This window comes from Calidris pugnax, unplaced genomic scaffold (assembly GCF_001431845.1).
Source record: "Calidris pugnax isolate Ruff unplaced genomic scaffold, ASM143184v1 scaffold8, whole genome shotgun sequence".
In the NCBI taxonomy this organism is placed as follows: domain Eukaryota; kingdom Metazoa; phylum Chordata; class Aves; order Charadriiformes; family Scolopacidae; genus Calidris; species Calidris pugnax.
In genome coordinates, this window is record NW_015090830.1 from 22,060,334 (window position 1) to 22,078,454 (window position 18,121).

The 18,121-nt window shown below is 41.6% G+C and overlaps 2 long non-coding RNA genes across 3 annotated transcripts in view; both read right to left on the bottom strand.

Moving 5' to 3' along the window:
- Window positions 1-17,106, bottom strand: part of LOC106887280 — a 56,154-nt gene extending 39,048 nt beyond the window's left edge. The window contains exons 1-4 of one of the 2 annotated variants that reach the window (XR_001411840.1): window positions 16,933-17,106; window positions 9,271-9,353; window positions 3,954-4,129; window positions 3,083-3,283 (exon numbers count right to left, since the gene is read on the bottom strand). This is a non-coding gene — a long non-coding RNA (uncharacterized LOC106887280). Of the gene's footprint in view, window positions 1-3,082; window positions 3,284-3,953; window positions 4,130-9,270; window positions 9,354-16,191; window positions 16,327-16,932 lie in introns of those variants that run through there. The other variant, XR_001411841.1, reaches the window with a different exon arrangement.
- On the bottom strand, window positions 6,723-7,625 carry LOC106887282. Its single transcript, XR_001411843.1, has 2 exons — window positions 7,439-7,625; window positions 6,723-6,812 (listed from the first exon to the last, which is right to left on the bottom strand). It is a non-coding gene; the product is annotated as an uncharacterized LOC106887282 (long non-coding RNA).
- Window positions 17,107-18,121: the final 1,015 nt, after the last annotated feature.

Sequence of the window (18,121 nt, forward strand, 5' to 3'; positions counted from 1 at the left end):
CTAAAAGACCTTCTGAACAACACCATACACCCACAGTGGTACTTTTCCCATAAAGGTTGCAGGGACTTACTCTGATTTATACTACACCACATCTGACCCTCAAACCATTGCTGGGATTCACTTAGTTACAAACAAGATGTTTCCTAAGCTGCCACATTCAACCCTGGGTCTAAAACAGATTTATTTCAACTGACACGTGTATGGTTTTAAGGTTTCATTCATTTCCCTCCATATCCTGAACAACATGACCCCCAAAACCACCGTACTGAGACACCTGTGCTGGACATGTACATCCTTTTCCTTATTATTCTGTGCTTTCTTAAGAGAAAAGGCATTGAATATAATAGTCTAAATAAGAGTTAACTCCAAGATCTAAACAAGTATATTGAACAATTTATGCAGGGCACATCGTGCTGTTCTTCCACCTCTTTGGTAATGAATGCACAGCATCACTGTGGCTGAAAGTTAAAGGGGATATTTCTTCTGGCAGTACCCTCCAGGTCCCTTAGGCTGGCTTATCCAGCAATTGTGTTGGCAGTTTGGAGTTTTTCCCAGGATCTTCTATGGCCAGGGATGCTACAGGCCATTTTATTAAATGTCAATGCCCATTGCTGATTAATTTTTGGAAAAAAAAAAAAAAATCAGCCTTAGAATATTTTTTTTTCCTCTGTTCCACATCAAAAGCGCATCTATTTAAAGGTCTTTTCAGAGGGGGTCCTTTCTTCTGGAATGAAATAGCATGAAAGAGTTGTACTTGTAACCCTACTGTGCACTACTGACTTTCCCATACCAGTGGATGGCTAATTTTCCTTGTCTTGCCCTCGAATCCGCAGCGGTGTTGCAACCCCTCTTCCAGCAAAGGCTCAGAACTCACCTCTGACTTATAAATGCCAGTTCCTGTGGGTGAACTTAAGGTTAATCAGCAAGTAGGCAGAAACATAAGGCAAGTGAAACCTTTCCTCTTGCTGTACAGATCTCAGAGAGGTGGAACTCACGTAGATCTGTGAAAAAGGAGGTGTTGAGATACAATGTTGGAAGAGTGTGCAGAAATTCCAGAACCCTTATCTCCATCCCTGACAATAATCAGAGGCCCTCCAACCACAGACCACAGCACGTTCCTCTCTGTGGAAGATCAGATTTATTCTGCCATTCATGCAAATGCAGTAGCCATCTGACAGCCTCAAAGCTGCATTCCTTGATGCCTGTGGCCATAGCAAATTTTTGGGAAGACATGAGGAACCATTTTCAGGAAAATGGTGCTTCATTTACTCTTTGACTCTCAAAGAATGTTTTGTCTTCCTCTCTGTTTTGTGAAGTGCTGTCAACACTTACAGTGAAGTTTATTGTAAATACACAATAATAACAACTGCGCACATTCATCTCTGATTCAATTCCTATGTAAATTTATGTTAATATGCATGCAGATCAAGTTTGCCCCCCTTGGTCCTGGAAAGTTGTCAGAATGACACATGGGTTCTGAAAAGGTTGTGTACTACTGATCTGCAGTTTTTGTATAGTATTCAAAACAACAAGAAGAGACTGTGGATATTTCTCTTCACTTTTGCTGGATAAATCAGTAGAGTCTTCCAGACAGAGTAAAGAAAAAAAAAAAAGTCCCTAAACCCAGTCTCTAAAACCATGACGTGCCCATTTTTATTTCTGTTTCACAACAGAACAAATATTCACAGGTGGGATCTTTTAAGGAATGGGGTGGTACAAGGGAGTCTTGCTAGTAAGCCTTCAAGAACTGACATCTTCTCGACAGAAAAACAAATTTTTTCCCTAGTATTTAGTAATGCCTAAACCGATGCCTAGAGTTTATGGATAGTCTTCCTCGCTTTTTGCTGTCTAAATTAGTGCAGTTTTTAAGAGAGCTCAAGAATGTCGCTTAATTCATTCTCTCCTTCTCTTCATTCTCTCTCTCCTTTTTCTCTAGCAGAAATATTCTGACCTTCCACCTATGTGTGCAGCCAGAGCCATTCTGAGCACTCAAGTCACACCAAGCGGCGAGGTAGCTGGAGTGCTTCAGTGAGCTGTTCTCTGCTTTCCTGCCAGGGATGTTTGGCTGTGACGCTTTCTGGTACTTTGCAGTAAATAGAAACTAATCTTTAGTTCATCCCAGGGCTGAGTCCCTACAAGGCTCCCAGGCACTTCTTAAATAATCACAACGGGGCATAAATGGGGACTTCAAGAGATACATGTGCTCTTTGCACAGGGATGAATTTCCAGTAATCCAAAAGGGGATGGGGAAATCGCTATCAGAAACAGCAGGCACCACAACTGTTGGCTAGGAAGACACGCCAGACGACCGAAGTCCGATTGCCAGAAAATATTTATACTCCTGCAGTTCACAGCTGAGGACTTGATCCTGACCTTTGATACACAAAACAGATTTGCTCTGCAGCTGGAAACTCGGTTGCAGCATTTGGGCTTGGAGGGTACGATTGTGCCCCGAGCTGATAAAGGTGGGAGCCGAGTCATCAGTTCTGAAGGAAGGCAGTAACCTCCTGACCAAAATCGCTTCCACCCTAATAACACTTAATGGACTTAGAAGGCCAGTGATTTTGGGGAAAAAACCCCACAGATAAGAACAGAACTGTACCCCCATACAACAAGACTTCAGTCACCCTTTTCATTCAGGCCTTTCAGCTGATTTAAAGACTGACACTGAGAAAAAACCCTTTCTTCTCCAAGCTCTTCTCACTTGACTCTGGTTTAGAGTGTTATTGCACTCTGCTTTTTTAATCTCATTTTATTGAAGGCAATCTTAGCCCCAAGAGCAAAACAAGTAAAATAAAAGCAATTAACTGTACCCCCATACAGCAAGACTTCAGTCACCCTTTTCATTCAGGCCTTTCAACTGATTTAAAGACTGACACCGAGAAAAACCCTTTCTTCTCCAAGCTCTTCTCACTTGACTCTGGTTTAGAGTGTTATTGCACTCTGCTTTTTTAATCTCATTTTATTGAAGGCAATCTTAGCCCCAAGAGCAAAACAAGTAAAATAAAAGCAATTAAAGCCTGGAAGGAATCTGTATTTTTTCTTTGAAATAGAGCCCCACGTCAGACAGCTTTCCACATACCTTGTTCAGTGTAGGTTACATTATGGCATCCCATCAGGCCCATTCAAACCAGGTTGCAGAAGTGTCGTGGCTGGGATCCAATGCTGCCTTTCTGCCTGCAGGAGCTGTTGGTGGTGATTTCATCTCAATCATTCTCTCTCTTTCCACCTCTCATGCAGCTGCCTGCATGCCTTTATAGGATCGAAGTGTAGCTCATGGAATCTATAAGATAATCACAAAAATAGTTATTTCTGCTGAAAAATGGATTTAATTCCCCCTCTAAACCTTTGTGGATTGCCAACTGGGGGTGTGAAACCAGCTGGCAAAAGATGCGTTCATTTCAATTTCATGACTTTCATAGACTGCAGCTTCCTGACTTTAAATGGTTCCTTCCCTCTCTAATGAGAGCACCAAGGCCTTGATTAACAGCCCTCACTTTAAACAAAGTTTTGAAGAAGCTTCTTTTCATGGTAACTTCTCTGGGGATATCTGACAGCCTGCTCAATCCAGGGCAGCCGAATGCCTCTTCTTTCACAGCATGAGCATTTGTCAGAGAAAGAAGATTTGTATCCCTGAGTTCTCTGCAAGTAACTTGCACAACAGCGTGGGAAGGAAGCTTGAAAGTAGTGCTGGTAAAACAGTGGAAAACTAATTTAATCAATGTTTTCAAAATGTAAAGGCTTGGAATGGACTCTGTTTTACTTTTTTAACTCTTTCAACCTTTTTCTTAAAAAACACATTTTTATTTACTGAAAATCTTGTCTTCAGTCCATTGTTTTCTAATCTTTTTAGCAAAATCCAAACCAGGATTTTAGAGAGATGACAAGGCAACGTGGGAGAAAAGCCTGATATGTTCATTGACAGTTATTCACAGAGAAAGGAAAGCTTATACCTCAGGAAAGAGTCCTTCAAGCCAGGTAGAGCCATCTGGGTCAGACCCTTCAAATGGTTGAACAGTGATCTAGGATGTAAATATTGAAATCAAAGGTATCATCCATGGAAAAGTACTATTTGCTTGGAGACTCTGGCTTTTCACTCTTCCAGCTGCCCGCTGAGTCAGTGGAAGTCCTTTAATAGAAAGAAGATGAGGGGCTTAATCATAACTGAGTCCTTGAATCTGTACTTAGAGAGGTTCTAAACAGGCTTCATGAGCAAGCTTGCCTGAAGAGGACTGCAGCGTACATCCTCCCTGGTCACAGGCCAAGATGTGACCTTGCCTCCTTTTCATTGATCTCCCCTGGGAGACGGAAGAACAGTGAGACCCTTTCAATGCAAGCCTGCTGATGGCACTTGAAGTTATGTCTAAATTGCAGTCATATGGTGGCTGCTGTGAAGTACATACTCCAACCTAGACTAAAAAACCATTTGTGATCCAACAGTAGTTACGTCAACAAGAGCTCAGCAAACCTGCATGAAAAGGTATGGCTAATTAACATGTGCCGAGTATGGCGTTGCCATAACTTGACTGCTACCAGCATTTCAAGTAATTTAAACCTTTCTGGATGTTTCTGTACCAGACTGCTGTCACTGTGATTGCCACATGCAGGAAAACTAGCACGCTGCTACTAACCTGACAACCCCAGGGGGCATGACTGAGCTAGGGTTAGACCAGAGCTTTTGTTTAACATTTTAAATGAACTTTTGCTTTGCTTATGGTTATTTGTAGGTTTGCTCTTGGCAGTCAGAAAATCTCATTTACATTCATCCAATGCATGAAAGGAAACAGTGGGCCTTGGGGAGGGGGAGGGAAAATGTAGAGCCAGGGGGGAAAAAAAACCTAAACAAAAGCTCTTGAGAAGTTGATAGCATCAGTAGACTACCAAAGCAAGCAAAAGAGAGTCAAAAATTCCAGGCACAGAAGTCAGAAGCCGCAGCTGTCTTCCAGGGAAGGAATACACTGCATCTCATTTCTGCTGTGCCTACTGATACCACCTACAGAAAATCCATCACCAGTCGAAAGAGGGCTGTGTTCATTGTCAATGCATTCCACCACTTTGGTGTCCCAACTTTCATGAGGTTATTAGATGCACAGTCATGGACTTTTCTATGAAATAGAAAGACAATACAAACTCCTTTTTTGTTGCCTTATAGAACCATTAAAAACTCTGTTCCTTTATATATTCATTTCCCTCCTTTTATCATTTCAGCTCTCAAAAACTACTATAAATATACATTAAAGCAAACTGTCTGCTGTCACTATATATACCTAGACACGTGTATATACACACACAAATACATGCATACATATATATACATAAACATACACAAATCCCAACAGTGAATAGGAAAATCTACTGAAAAGCAAGAAAAAATTAACATACTCAGAAACAGGAGAAAACTAACACTTGATTAGGAAGTATTACGGCTTAGATATTAGATATCTTCCACATTTCCTCCTTCTTCTGTCTTAATTCTGTTTCTATGATTAGGATGTTTTCTTCTTGCACACTGTCCTTCAGGTAGATAATCTTATAATCTTTTGGAAGATCCCATTGGACTGGGATACTCACAGAAAATGATCTGACTAGTTTGTACCGAGGCAAAGAATAACTTTGGAATCAAGTGACTGAAAAGAACAAGGCTAAAGTAAAGCTTAGTTTACAGCACAGTCACTGAAGAATAGCAATAGCTGTCTTTGAACAGGGGTTGAAAAGGACAAATAGGTTCAAGCTAACAGTGCCTGAATGGCAACTCAGTGAAGTCATTGTACACATCCCCACCAACTCCAAGGAGCTTTGGTCCAAAATTAGGACTTGTTCCTGTGATATAGTTTCTGATCATGTAATACCTCCATACATACATACTTGTTTCTAATAGCAATATGGATGCAAACTTCACTCAAGGGAGGGGTAGGACTGGAAGAGCAGAGCATGCTTGAAACCTGATTTAACAGAACTCCATCAGAGTTGGTGTCAGCCTTTCCATCCCTAAGACTTAAGAAAACAGTCAGTCTCTGATCATCTTAAAATACTCTGTTATTTGAATTTAGGAATGTCTACAAGAATCATAACAATACATTCTCATTTTTACCTAGTCAGTACCCAGCACAACAAATAGAAAATAAAGACAATCACCTGCAAGTAATTGCTGTACCTCATAAGCAGAGCACAGAATGGTTAGTCACATTAAAGACAATGAAAGCAAGGCTCTTCATCTGCAGAACCTGTGAGGTTGTGGCTTGCGAAGCATCATTCAATCCTTGTTCTAAGCCAAAAATGATGGGAAGCAAAGCAGAATGAAGAGCTTTCAGCCATTAACACAACACACAACCAGAGTCAGAGCTCCACTAATGGACTTTGCTACTGACAGGGATAGTGTGACGTCCCTGTCAGGATCGATACTAGAGACATTGTGTTGTAGTACGCCCTTAGTGCACTGTTAGTGGAGATACAGTCTCAAGCTCAAGAAACAGTATGTTTCACTTCCTTATAGACAAGAGACAACTGTTATATAAACCAATAAAGACGTATATATCCCAACCCAGAAGACAAGAAAGACACGCAAGTCCCACATGTAATTCAGATTGAAACATTTGCCAATGTGGCAGGCACCCCAGGATCCTAAGTTATAAAATGAGCATTTCAGAGCTTTCACCAAAAAGAAAAAAAAAAGGGGGGGGGAAATTAAATACTATCCCAACATCTTGAAAGGAGGTGGTGACCTCTCCAGGTCTTCTTCCTGAATTCAGGAGGACTCCTTGCCTTGGCTGGATAGCAAATACAGTTTCCTAAGTCCATGTGCGCTCAGACATCTGTAACACAACACAGTTTATTCCATACCTGAAAGACATTTTTACTTTCCCTGACTAGCAAGGGGACAGCTCAAGCTCATGTCACTCACCCTTTGTGTCTCACAAGACAATTCGAACATAACAATGGAGGGATGGTGTAATTGGTGGGAAAGGAGGAACAAGGGAAAAGGGGGGAAGTAATTTTGACGTTACATAGGTCACTTCTATAGCCTGAATGTTATTTTCTTCATCTCTTGGTGAAACTGCCCCTGAAGTCTGCTACGTCTCCCCAAAAAATCAGTGTCTTTTGTATTGAGAATGGGCTTGTTTTAGTTGCTCTGTCCTAAGCAGAACACCATAAAAATGATCCTCCTCAGAAACATCATTTTGTGTCAGAGGATCTCAGAGTCTAAACATTTCTTATCAGACACTTTATTCTCAGAGGAGCCTGGCTTTCTGGAAGAGTCCTTTGTAGTCCAGCTGGACGTCATTACATAATTAAGCATATGAGCCAGCAGGTATTCTTAAGCATGGCAATTTTACAATGTAAGATCAAAATGCTATTCTTCCTTTCAAAAGATCTAGTGTCATTTGTTGTAATACCTTCATGCAAGGGATCAAATATAGTATTGATTATTCATTATTACCTTTAAAGAGGTCAGTAAGCTTCTGGAATTCAGAAGACTTCTGGGGATCTGAAGGGATATAAGGCCTCAGGGTTTGATGACTCATCTTGACCTGAAGCTTTGAAATATCACCTGCTGTCTGGATTGTTCCTGTTTGCTGCCTGGGATTTCAAAGTCACTCTCTCTCTCTCCCTTTTTTCCCCGCAAGGCATCAGTCTTACAGACGTTGCCAGATCAAGAGAAGCAAAGAATGCAAAAGAAAGTGAAAGTGAGAAGACCAGGAGTTGGGAGCCCAGCTGGTATACATCTGCTTTGCTAAGCTTGAATTGAAAATGAGTATCATTATTCTTGTTCTGCATGCATCCAACTGTGTTTAGTTATTGCACCACACAGAAGGGGCAATGGGCACATCCTGTGGCTATCCCCATTGTGTTCAACACGGGTTAACTAACTGTTCAATATCCTAACACAGCGAGTTTTTCAACCTTTCTGTGCTGATTTGATCTTCAGGCATGTTCAAATGGAGGAATGTTTTGAGGAGACTGGGGGTATCATTATGTGGAGACCCTGACAAAATTTAGCGCACTTTATCAACTTAAAAAAATCAATGCCATATTCATCTAGACGCTATATTAAAAGTTTCCATTTTCAACAACACTGCCTGTATGTTGTAGAATAAACCTCCAAGAGTGCTTTTTGGCAGATGGTTAAATATTTAAGTAGTTGGCCACAGATTTCAAAAAATTGAGATAATTATAAGACTTGAAGCAGTTAATATTTATTAGTCATGAAAAGCTTGACAGATTGGATGTTTTCCTACCCACACATTCTCTAGCAGAAAAAATAAAGCCCTTATCTTTCATTGTATATGAAGAAAGCTTTTATAGGAGGCAGAAGCAGAAGGCATGGACTTTCCAGGGTTTTCAGTATGAGACACTGAGATTAGTGGCTTCCACTTAATTCCAGAACAGGCCAGAAAACAACATGGAAATGACAAGGTCTCTGTGGAAATGCACAGTTTACCCTGGAAAGTGCCCAGAACTGAAATATAAAGACTGACTCTCCTGCATCACTTCAGCTTTCACCATAAATTATGGTGTCTTTATCAAGGTTGCAGGGCTACTCCAGTCACTGGGGATTATAAGACAACCCATTTTCTATTAGCTTTGCCCCTTCTGTTGGCCTTCCTTGCAGGAGAGGAGATGCATGGGGCAAAGGCAGACACTTCTCTGGCACTCCAGAACTGCATAGGAGAAGACGCCCTAAATCGTGAATTAAGCTGGCAGACACGAGGCCAAGAACTGACAGATTACTAAGGCCACTCTAGGGTCCAGTTTCACCAAACATGTCCTCTTTTATCTGTCCATAAATCTGATCAAAAAGAAGCACTGGGACATTTGCCTAGGCTTGCTGGCTGCCCCACAGACAGGTCCAAACAAGAGCTTCTCACAAGGCCACAGATGTCCAGCTATGCTGAACACCCCAAGGAGCACAGCCTAGCACTTCCCATGCCACGTCAGGCCAACTGAGCCAACAGCCAACCCACAGAGAGACCAGCTCAGGATGGACATGCAGGCATCTGCACAGCACATGCATGGTAGGTCTAATGTGGGCTCCATCTGTCAGAATGTCAATACATGCAAGTACTCAAACATTATCTGTGAGCAGACAAAGCCTGTGCAATGGACATACACGTTACTAACGTGTAATAGAGCAACCACTTGAAACTGTTACCTTCTTTCATAAGACTAATACCGACTTTGTCAGTGATTCATGAAAAACATGAAAGTAGCATGAGGGTTATACTTCACAGCTGATTTGCTAGAAAGAGCTGCGTCTCCATCATATCTTACCTGTCTTTTCTTAGTAGCACTGCCGAATGGTCAGTACGTGCCCCAGTATGAAATCTCTCGTGGTCCTTTGCATTGAAAGGCAACTAGAAAGTAAGATAAACCCAAACAAGGAATCTTAGTAAAGACATTTGCATGTATCCACATGCAGCATTAAAAAGAATGGGTGCATGGGTTTAATTGTGGCAGGCAGGGGGACAAGTGGAAAGGATTTTCATCAGTGTTACAGAGCAAGGCCAAGGGCAAACAGTAATTCATAATATACCTCCTATACCTCTTACCCAGTATGAACCAGTAGAGCAGGACCAACTGCCCTAGCAGGCTGAACACAGTCTGGATGTGGAGTCACCCCAGCACTGCCCTCAAGGGAACCCAAGAGAGGGATCAGAAAGCAGCCTTGGATACCGACCCGTGCCAATGCCAGTTTGCTCTCTAAGGGGATGGTACTTAGAGAGGGGCAATCCCCTGGCTACACCCTCCCTCACTGTGGTCAGAAGAGATGAGCTGCTGAACCCACTGATAGCATTTTTCATTACCCTACAAAAATCTTTAAGGGCCATCCCTATCATATACAAAAGCATAGGATATTTTTTCAGCTTTTTTCCCTTTATTAATATTTTTGAAATATTTTTCCCAGTGCCTTCTTTTCAGACAACAGCAATTCATGCTTTATTTATCTCATTGCTATAGTGAGACTCTGGAGGACTGGAAAACCAGTAGGGTTATGAGATACAATGAAAGTAAAACCTCTTTTAAATGAACAAAGGCTCAGAAGTTTCAAGCTTTCATGGGCTTTCTTTGATTGCTAAAAAGCATATTGGAGAAAGTCTGTTAAAGTTTCAGTATCCTTCCTCTTCAAGGATGGATCCACAATTCTCAGCCCTAAGAGCTTCAGCAAGACTCACTGCAAACCAGAAGACAAGACAAGAATAGAACCTAGCAATAAAAAAGAAGCCGCAACCTTTTAAAAAACAAATATCACCGGATTCCTTTACGCACCATAAAGAAACAAAACGGAAACGAGCCCACATTGTTTCCTCTTCAAGTACCCAGAAGAAAAACCTGCACCTTAAAAATGTTTGACCTCAATATAGGCCATAATGTAAAAATGTGAGGATCTTGGAAACTTGTGCTTTTCCTGGACTGAGGCCCAGATTTTGTAATATATCTTGCCTGTTACTATTTTTCTTGCTTCTTTCAAAGTAGAAAAGGCTCTTTTGAAGAAACATGTTTTCTAGACACTTTGATACGCCAGAGTTGGGGTCTGTTTAAATACTTCAGGTTTGATATATACACATATAGTTGTAACATTTTCTGGATATGGGCCAACATTGCCGGTCTGGATCCAGTTCTTACTATCAAAAGGTTGTGAGACACTAGACAGAGTGGTCTCTACCCTAACATGTACAATATATGCTAGGCCAGACAGATAATAGTAAGACAGACAACTTGCTGTGCCTTTATCTTCTTCTCCATAGTTTAATTAGCAGCACCTGAAACAATTTATGCCCATATTAAAATCTTCTGCCTAAAGTGAAAAGAGGACTGCTAGCACACACTGGTAGTGCATCACATCTGCTTGGAAAAGGAACTTTTTTTTTTTCTTTCACACAAGGAAATCTGTCAACAGTTTAATCCAGTGAATGACCATCAATGGAATGAGTACTCTTTCAGAGGCCATTTTGCTGGGCTGGTCACAACATGCTGTTGCTCACTGGTCTGTTCTTCTGTTCCTGATGCTCCCCAGGCTGAGCCGAAAATGCAGCTGCAAACCATTAAGCCTACGGTGAGAAGCACGTGGACTGTCACATACGTCTCTTTGCTTACTCTTTTTGGTATCTAGAGAATATGTATGCAAATGCCTTCCTGTATGCCATCTCATACCAGTTGACTCGACATGGGAGCAACTGAGAGACAGAGTCCAATTAATATTTTTCCTCCAGATACACCTCTAAATCCAGCTAAAGGGAGCCAGCCATACAATAATTCACGTTTACTAGCTCCACTAAAATTAATTCCTGCCATATCTTATCAAACAATGAGAAAAAGTTTTCCCTACTGGAACACACATAACTCACTCTAACTTTTGTGGCTGCGGCCTGAAAGCAATTCCTTCCCCCACCTTCCAGTGTTTGCTCAGGTGCAGTTTGGTTTCCACATGAACTGATTCAGGAGAACCTGCCTCAACCAGCAAGCTAACAGGACTCACCAACCAACTCGCGCTGACTGCAAACAAAGTCCTCGTCCTGAAAGAGTCTGTTACGTAAAAGCGCGCCGCATAAAAAACCATCTTTGTATTTTGTGACTTATTGCAAGTCCTTAGGTGATTTGCCTTTAAGGATGACTACATTTTTAATCAGTCAGCAAGGCATGCAGCGTGTGGAGTTCATGCTAGCTTGAGCGGCAGCGGACTGTGGTTTTCCCCTGGTGAACAAGCCCCCGCGTAGCCCGTGAGCTTTAGCTGGTGGGGTTATGCAGCCTGCCTATTAGGGCTGCTCTCCGCCGCATGCCTGACTGCACTCTCAAGTCTCAGGGCCAAGAGTAAACTTTAGAGGAACCCTGCCAATTAAACGCAAGCAGAAAGCAAAGGCTGTGTTTTTAACCAAAGCAAATGCGATCTGAAACGTTCTCATGATGCTCGTACCGATAATTCTTATTATTATTTTGCATTCAGTGAAGACGGCTTCTAATTGAATTTGACTATTAAAGCCTGTCATGAAAATGAAGCTATCTAAAAATTAGAGTTGATCAAATTGTCCATAAATACATTTTACTAGTGGTGAAAAGTAAGCAGAATTTCAAAAGACAGTAAAGATTTTCTGTACCAAATGTTTTATAGTCTTGTTTTGTGGATCTTACAGGGAAAAAAAAAAAAAAAAAACCTAGATGGCGTGCATTATCTAGAAGAGACAAAGACAAAACATTGCTGAAGTGTTATCCCAGATGAATTCCAGTAAACCCTTTATATCATATCATAGCCCAAATAGACTACAGCAGGTTGCAGAAAAAATATTTGAGGAATGACATAGGGAATTTTATAGAATGTACTTGGATTGGTTCTTGTATGCTCTCCATGTTAACTATAATTGATTCAGTCCTTGGTTCAGATAAAATAATGCTGGATTGGGATCCTACCTACAATCAATCTAACTGCACAGACAGACTCCAAAAAGGTTTTCTGGACTTAAAAATGTCAACATTTTCAATCCCTTTATCTTGTTTTTCTTTTCAACATTAAAAGCAAGTGGTGAGCATGCTACCAGGAAGCTCTTCTCCAGTGCTCAAAGGGCCTTGATTCTAATCTTGTCACACTATGAGACAGCTAAAAGCTATGACAAGGGAGATGGTCATCTGCCTGTTAGAGCCTGCCCAGAGCTTCTAGTACTGGGCAGCATATTCTAGTGTGGGCAGCATATTACCAGGAAAAGCAAGAAGCATATAAAAAATTTCAGGGCGTCCAAAGCAGACTCTGGGTTGCTTGCTGCACTGCCTCAACAGATTTCTTCAAAACAGATCTTGTGGGAATGTAGTGGATTCATTTCTCTTGGGGCCACCTAACACCCTCCTGAAAGTCTCAGGTATGTGCTGAACAAAAGGGAGAACAAAGCATTCTGCCTTAAAAAGCCCTTTGATCAGATGAACTTTTGCTTAAAAGCTAAATGAGAATGTGACCATTCCAAAGGGAACCCAGTAATTTCTACCATGATTTCCATAATTCAGTACCTGTCATCTGACAGAACCAATAAAGACAGATTGATTACTTTATTTGTATACATCACTATGAGACATTATCACTCGATGCTGCCAAAACCGATTCCATGCCAGCCCTTGATCTAAAATTAGACTAAGGGCAAGGAAGTGTTCTTTCCTCTACAATGATCACCTAAACCCAAAGGAGCCAACACAGTCTGCAAAGCAGTACGTACCAATGGGTGATTACTGATGAAAAACCTCATGACCTCAAGAACAGGCTCCTCAGGACTGTCCCGAGAATGTATACAAATTTCAGCAGCCAGTAAGCAAGGTGCTCAAAATACCCAGTAGGGATAGGTCTTGAAATTTACTCAGAGAAGGTACTAGACAGGGAAGACAGACATCTAGTGCAGCAGCTTGAAGTAATGAGAGTGGTTCTGGTTTCCCAGAAACCATAATCAGCCCTAATAGAAGCAGAAAACATTCTGCACTGGCCTTTTCTCCCTGCAGTTGTTCCACTAGTAAGAACAGAGGTCTCAGAGCCTCAATTCCTGCAGTTCTTCCTAGCCTGGATGGTGTGGAACATTTCAGCCCTGTATCTGGGCGGAGGTAGCACCAATTAACCCAGCTTCTCATTTCTCAGAAACATGCATGCCATTTCACAGATACCGAGTGGAGGTCAAGGAAATGTCTTTTGGCTCTGACTTCTGCAGACAGTTTTAGCACTTCTTCACACCCATCTGACTGCACTTGGATTTGAGCACTTGCTTAAAGTCAAGAATGTGTTTGCTGCCCTGTGGAAGACAACACCTTCCATATAATCATGACCTAACATAAATATAGGTGAGCACTAAGCTTCCACCGCAGCTGCTCCATCTGGGACCACCTGTGAGAGCTTACGCTAAGCAAAGGATTGTCCTCATCTAACTCCACAACTGCTCAGGCTGCTATCACCTTAAAATACACGGCAGGTTTGTACGTGTGTATGTAGGGACACATATGCATCATGTTATTTTCTATGCACACTTCATGTGCACACAGCGTGAATAGGCCCAGATCCATCAGCGTGCGTGTGCGCACAGATAGACAAACAGACAATCTGGAATTATTTCAAAGCAAGTGAAATGTCTTTTCTTTCTTTCTAGTTGTTTCCCAACAACTTGGCCTTGGGACCTTCCAGGGAGCTGTACGTATGAGTGACACGCTTGCCTGTTTTTACAGCTCCTGCCTTATGTCAATTTAAGCATCTTTCCTACACCTGGAGGAGTTCAACAAACATCAGCTCACAGGTGTCACCCTCCATTGGCTGAAGGCTGGCTCCAGAGAGTCTAGCCAATATCTGCTTTGGCTATTAACAGCCTTGGAGAGGCCAAGCTCAGTGTGTGGGGGGAAGAAGGGGGAGTAGAAGGTGGAAGGAAAAGGAAGGGGGGGTACATGTATGTGCATGTGCATTTGCTGCTGCTTTAACTTTCCATCCATTTAAGAGTTTAAATACTAGTCAAGCACTTAAAATAACATTAGGACACATTCCAGCTTTCTCTGCCAGTCAGAGGGAAAAAATGTTTGAAACCCTGCATCTCAGCACCCCAAGGGCTTTATGATTTGTTAGGTTTAGTAGTTCAGAGGATTAAAAAGACAGAAATATTAGTAGGAAAAAAAGAGGGAAAAGTCAATGTATTCACTGAAGCAAATCTAATGGGTTGCTGGGCCAGAGAAGAAAAGGTTCTACTACCTGACTGAATCTTATTTATATTTCTTGCTCCACAACAAAAAATAATTTTCTAGACATTCCCCCCCTCTTTTTTTTTTTGCTATGCTAGTCACATTTCCTAAATCCTTTATCAACGGCTGCTCTGCATATGAATGGGCTGTAATTGAACTGTCACATTCATGAAGGTCAGTAACCTTTCATTAGGAAGAATGTGTCTTTCTTGATAAATTGGAAAGTCCCTGAGGATTTGAAAGCATTTTTTTATTTCATTCTTTCAAATATACCTTAAAAATCTAACACTGATCTTTCTCTCTCTTTCTCTCACTCTCTTTTCATAGTACTCTGACAAACCCTTCGTCTTTGTCTTTGTCATAGGCAGTTCCATGCAAAATATTCAATCACAAGCTTTCACTGTGACCTTCTTAAAAGCAAAATGGGAAGCATAAGCCCCCCACCCTCAACCTCTCGCTTTGAATTGCAGATAGCTGATACTTCTGCTTAAAAAAAATAATCCAAACCTTGATATTAGAGTTTTTGCCATGTTCTTGCTTCTTCAGACTGACTTGAGTACCTAGAGTGACCTCAGCCAAGCTGTGTTGGTGCCAGTATATCTGTCCATCTTTTTGGTGTGTACATTTATGTGCAGAGACCTCAAGTAGTTAGAGGCTGTATATGAAAAAAAAAATTGTGGGAGAGAATTGTGCTTAAAAAAATACCTAGCACTGCAGACAGCTTTTGATCCCTGCCACAAGTTAGCTCCATACAACTCAGTCTTCCCTATCTAAGGAAAATAAGCTCTTCAGGGGAATGTTTGTGCACCTTGATCTGTACCCTGACACAGCAGGGTCTTTAAAAGAAGCTTTGTGGCTGCCAAACTCATAACCATTGCCAGAAGGTCAATTCCTCCTCCAGATTTTGATCAGAAAGCATGCAGCAGGATGCATGGAAATGTGTTGAGCATCCCAGTGCAAAGGTGCCTTCAGATGTCTTAAAAATACTACCCTGATCATAGCGGCAGAAGCCTTCTGTTCCTGTAAATTCCAAACCTAGACCACGTTCTGGCTACTAAGCCTAGGGACCACCTTCAGTCAGTTCATCGGCTGGATGCCAAGGAAGTCAGAAAAAAGGCAGCTTGGTGACAAAGTCAGTCATTATCAAGACAGAAACACCAGGATAGAAAAGAGGATACTTGATAAATGGAAGCAAGGATCTGGCCTTTTGTGTTAGGTAGTCAAATAGTTCAAAAAGTAAGATGAATTACAGGTTCTCCAGAGCTGTCAGAAGACCATCTTTTGAGTGTCAGCACCAACAAAATTGTGGTGATTGAAGATTCACCATGATAAGATGCAATATAGAAGAAAGAAGAACAAGATATAATTGCGAAGTGGTTGGGGTCCTCTACTGGTGCAGGCCACGCTGGACACTTTTCAGCTGGAAAGACGAAAGCAGCAAAACGTTTCTTTTGATTTTTGCAGGAATGGTTGAAAAATGAATACTTTCATTTATTAGGCTTAACTTACTTGTCTCAAGTTGTCTCTCAAATAGCAGACTTCTGTCAAGTTTATATGCCCAGTTTTGAATGGGAATCCTTTACTGCAGTGCTACAATATGGATCTTCTCATATTAGAAAGGGAAGCCATAAAAAAGACTCTCCCAATGCAAAAAAAGAAAGGTGCTACCTGACTTCCACATTAACCTCCTCCTCCAGCAGAGCAAGAGTATATTTGAATTCATAGGGCCGGGGTCTTTATTTAAAATGTAGGTGTCCTCTTATGCTCCAGTTCTGCCACCATCTCTAGACACAAAGTTCATGGTGGAGTCTAGAAGTGCCCAGAAGCATAGGTCAGCCTAGATCACCGTCAGAATTCTCTCTGCCACTGGTGAAGTGCAAGTATCTGTGATAACACTGTAAAGAAAAAGACCAGCCTTTATCAGCGGCTAAAGGTATGTGGCAAACACTACCTAGGACTCTAAAACAACAGAAGGGCCTTCACAGACCACCACTTTCAGTGCCACGTTCAGGCTGCCCAGTGTTAAGAGCCTAATTCAGAAACCCCTGCTGCAACTGCATCTCAGATCAATAGGCAAGGAGGGATTCAGACTCCCACCTTTTGTGAGCAGCAGTCACAATGCACCAAGCAGGCAGGACTGACTTCTCTACGTGTCTAACTTGGGCACCAAGATGACTTTTTTCCCCCCACTGGCTGCACAGGAAGCCGAGGTTTAGCAACGTGGCATAACAGGGGGTCAGAATTGCTCACCAGTCTCTTGACCTGACGCGCTGTCATTGCTCCCATGTTCCATAGCAGGCAACGTGAATACAGCTCACAGTTTCTACCTCTCAGCATGATCCTTGCTCAGTGGAATAAACAGACACATTCTTGTGTGGTGCTTTTCAACTGTACGTCAGGAGATGACTCCGTAGTGATCCTGACTGCTATAGTAGGGAGAGACTACTAAGCAAAGAAGAAAAGCAAAGTTATATTTTAACGTAAAGCACAGTTTACAGACCAGTTTTCCTAAGAGTTTATTTGGAGATCATTGCTGTTTTGATCTCCTGAAATGTATGTGGGTGTGCCAGTGATCTGGAGAATGGTTTTATGCAAGTGCCCAAACATTCAGATACTTTCAGTTGCCAAAAAAACAGAATTAACTGCCAGTCAAGTCAAATCAAGTGGAAGACCACGATCTTGGGAAAGAAATCTTATCAAAATAAATATTTTTAAAGATATTTTCTAGCATGCCTGCCTTAAAATACCCCTGGAGAAACACTTCTTATGGTGTATTATTGCTTTTCTCAGATAAAAGGTTAATAGCCAAGTGGATGTGAGGTAACTACTTAAAAATCTCTGGAGAGATTCTGTTCTGATCCACACTCTCGTGTCCTCTGTCCACGGTATCCAAATTTCTTTCCTCACTGGAAACTGGAGGTAGTTTCCTACATCTCAGTACTTGGATTCATAATACACAGCTAAACCTTTTTGTATACCATGGAATTTGAATTCCAAGCTTTCAGTTCAGGACTGCCTCAAACGAAGCTCAGATAACTGCATATGGGAAAAACAACAGAGTGGTATATCACCTCATTATCTATATCCAGACCAAAACAATTAGGCTTCTCAAGCACTCTGCACTGTGTATAAAATAAAAGTGGTTAAAGAATTTGTTTAGAAGTGTGTTAAGCATTTTCCAGGCAGACGGTGAATAAATCCACTTTACCACTTCATGGCTTTACAAAGAAGCCCATCCATTAACATGGGAACCCTCTTGTTTGCATTTCTTAACAGCTGACATTTGTACCTTTCTAAGGAAAGTGAAGGGCATCTCATTGCCTCATTGTTTAAATCAGTGTGGAAATAATGGGGATGATAGGGAATTGGAGCTAATTTCCTTTGTCTCCTATTCAGCAGATAATGGTGGTATGTGCAGGATGCTAAAGGCCAGGCAGAG